Source organism: Peromyscus leucopus, unplaced genomic scaffold (genome assembly GCF_004664715.2).
Source record: "Peromyscus leucopus breed LL Stock unplaced genomic scaffold, UCI_PerLeu_2.1 scaffold_200, whole genome shotgun sequence".
Taxonomy (NCBI): domain Eukaryota; kingdom Metazoa; phylum Chordata; class Mammalia; order Rodentia; family Cricetidae; genus Peromyscus; species Peromyscus leucopus.
Window position 1 is genome coordinate 2743 of NW_023505073.1, and position 3554 is coordinate 6296.

General features: G+C 48.6%; 1 long non-coding RNA gene across 1 annotated transcript; it reads right to left on the reverse strand.

Annotated features, from left to right (window-relative positions):
• Positions 1-839: 839 nt before the first annotated feature.
• Positions 840-2554, reverse strand: LOC119087190. The gene is made up of 2 exons (XR_005090634.1): positions 2399-2554; positions 840-899 (listed from the first exon to the last, which is right to left on the reverse strand). It is a non-coding gene; the product is annotated as an uncharacterized LOC119087190 (long non-coding RNA).
• Between the last annotated feature and the right edge of the window lie 1000 nt (positions 2555-3554).

Genomic DNA, 3554 nt, shown 5'->3' on the forward strand with positions numbered 1-3554 from the left:
GACAAACGAAGTGAACCAGGCAAGTACTGAGTCTTTGAGATGCACAGAGGTGTGCACCAAAAGCCTGAGTGGTTTTTCTGTGGCATGACTACATCCATACTGTTCAGGACATGTTTTTCTGTGGCATGGCTACATCCATACTGTTCAGGACATGTTCCTTTGGCCTCTTACCCAAGAGAAGAGAAGTGGATGATGGACCCACAACGCCAGCCAGCTCATTCATATACTCGCCTGAACTGCTCCTCGATTTTCCAGGGGGAGAAGACACAGTCACAGGAGCTACTGTGTACCAGGCTTTTAGCATCCACCCTCTTTATGGATTCCACAGATGTCACCTCACATGGAGAACACACTGTGAACCTTAAGGGACCCTAAATAGTTGCTCTTGGCCACAAAAAGTTTCATTGGAGAATTTGTAACTTTATAGGCAGTCTCTTGGTCCCAGCCATAATACCCTTAGTAACCAAAGGTCAATTCCAGAACTCTTGGGGCCATCTTTTCTTTCTTTGTTTCTCTTGAAGTAAGTGTTTTCAGGGAGATATGTGAGTAAAGTAGGGTTCTGAAGGACATAAGACCCATGATCAGGCATGTTGGTGAGGAGCTGTTTCTGGGTGTGTTTCAGATCTGCAGCCAGGACAGCAGCAGGGCAGTAAGCCTCGCTCAATTCTGCAGAGGTTTCCTAACTAGGCCCTGCTAGTATCTTCCCAGGACTGGTCACAAGGGAAGGAGCCCCCAAACTCCAGCCAAAATGCACTCATTATTCTCTGGCAGGCCTTGGTTCTGGAGAACAGGAAACTTTATGCCAGTTATCCGTTTCTCTAGAATGTTCTTCCTTTTTGCCTTATCCAGATAGACCATCTATGTCTCTTCCTCATTCAGTCTGAAGGACTTCCTCTGCCCTGAAGGAGACAAAGCATGTTAGAATGGCATTGTTCATGCCTGCCCTGTTTAGAAACACTGAGCCAAGAGTAAGTTCAAAGCCAAATGAAGCAGAGATGGGATCGTAAAAGAGTGGAGAAGATTTAAGAGTTAGCTCCTTCAGCAAGTAAGGAGGGCATGGACCTCAGTCAGATTACAGTGTCTTCTTTGAACACAGAAAACTTTGGGGTTTTATTCACAGAACCTCAATATTCATGGATGGTGAGCTCATTGCTGAGCATGCTAAGTGATGTATTCACTACATTGCTGAACATCTCAGTTTAAGGTTATGGGGCACATGTTTAAAAGACTGAAGTGATGGACAGAAACACGCTGTGGTATACTGAGTCATGTAGTTGTGATGCTTCAAATAGTAGGAGGACTCTGAGAAGGTACAGTGATACAGGAATTCTGTGACTGTCACTACCACAGCGGGCACCAGGGGAAAGCTGCTCCCTCTGGGGCACAAGGCTCACAGGGAGATGTTGAGCACAGGCAGCCTACTTCTAGAATTCATATCCAAAAACTGTTGGTGAGCTGTGCCCATATCACTCACTGAGAGCAAAATGTAGTTACCCGTGCCAGGAAGCCCCGAATGAAAGGAACGCAACATACCAGCCAGTTGTGTCCCTCTGTCCTGGTGTCTGGCCTCTGGAGCTCCTTTGGGAACATGTGACAATTGTATTTGCCTTTACCTCAATTCCATTCTCCTGGGGAGTTTGCTCCTGCTTCTTCATAGCCCTCCCCACACCTGGGGTCAAGTGTCATGTTCCCAGTCCACAAGACACAAGGCTCACTGAGACCTCACCCTTCTGTGAACCGCATGGCTGCAGTGTGGGGACTCATGCTTCAGTTGCATTGACCTTTCTGCAGCTATTGGGGGACCTTATATTAGAACATTAGCTTCCGGGAGGGTCTGCCAAAGAGGTCCCGGAAATAGGACCTCTGAGTTTCTGCTCAGAGCCAGAAACTGGGTGAAAAGATGATGGTGGTTGACTGATGGCCAAGTTATAAGCGTTGTTGCTGTGGCTCACTCCACCCCAAACCAAGATGCAGAGACGGTGGTAGCCCACGAAGCAGGGCCTATAAAAGAAGCCATTGGTCAATGAGCTGGTGCAACTTCAACTTTCTTCAGGGACTTCCTAGACAGGGTCACAAAAACTGCTACTACCTCTCCTCTACTAACTAGTCAGCTTTGGGCACCTGAACCCCTGTGCAGATTCTCGCATCTTATATGTCTACTTGGATTGAATTAATTGTAAAGGTGTCCTTTCAAGAGAAGCACCTTCCTTCCTGGTAGTGTCCCCCTGAGAGAGGAACAGCGCAGGAATAACGGGAAACTAAAAGACCTGTGAATGCATATTGTTAGGCATCTGGCTTCATAAAGCTTAAACCATTAAACTCTGGTTGCTTAATATTCAAACTGCATCTGAAACTCTTCCATTTTAGGAGCATAGGAACCAACTGAGCCCTCCCGTACCCCCATTAAACTGTGGACTGTCTCACAAGCTCCAACTCTCATCTGGCCTCTAGGTGTTTGCAGATCTTGGAGGCAGGGCAGGATCTCTCCTCACGTGCTGCTCCTTGTGCTCGGATGTCAGTTGAGAAGTCACACCCTCTGAAGGCCCTGGCACTCTCCATGGTTGGCATCAGTCTGCAAGACAGAAATCGAATCCTCTGCAGTTGATAGCCCAAACTCCTCGGCATTCTCTCAGTAGACCCCCATCTCTTCAGTTTCTCCCCAAGAGCCACAGTTGAGACTCTCCCTGGGATGCCCATTTCCTACAGTGCAGGGTCTGATGGCTCACCCACTGAAAGGCAAAGAAGAACCCATGAGGGTGATGCAGACAAAGTTGTGGAGAGGTGGGCTTTTATTTGGCTGAAGTTTCTTCTGGACTTGGTTTGGAGAATGGCTGTGGATGGACAGAGATGCTAAGGGGGATGGAGCGGTGGTGGATATTCTAGACTGAAATTTGGAAAAGACAGCTAAAAACAGAATGTCTAGCAGCTCAGCAGTCATCCCAGGACCTCCTATAGAGGATAACTGACAGCAGGATCCATGTTTATGCAGTATGAGGATGCTGCTGGCCTTGAGCAAGCCAGAAACCCTCATAGACCAGGAAGTCCAGGTGGGGAGGCACTGACACTCCCACCCCCATCTGGAAGCCTATTGAGTACCTTGACTAGGCTGATCCAGTCAACAAAGCAGACGACAGTTCTGCTGAAGATACTGGGATGGACTGAGCTCTCTCCAGAATCACCCTAAGAAAGAGAGGAGTTAGAACAGGGTCAGAAAACACCAGGTGCCTGAGTCAGGGCCCACACAGCGACACTGGCTCAAATCTCAAGGGCAGTGAGGTTGAGCATCAAGCAGCTCCTGGCCTGTGACTGGCGTTAGAATGGAGAAGGCAGAACCTGGCTGGAGGAAGGAGATCACTGGCCGTGTGTCTTGGAGGCTGCATCTTGTCTCAGCTGCTTTCTGTTACAGGTCACTCACTCTCTTTCCCACCACCATCAGGCGCTGCCCCAGCACACTCTCCCCTCCAGGATGCTGAACATTCTGAAGCTGTGAGTTAAAACCAGCCCTTCGCCCCTTAGCAGTTTCCAGCTAGGGTTTGTTCTCAGCACCAGAAGCT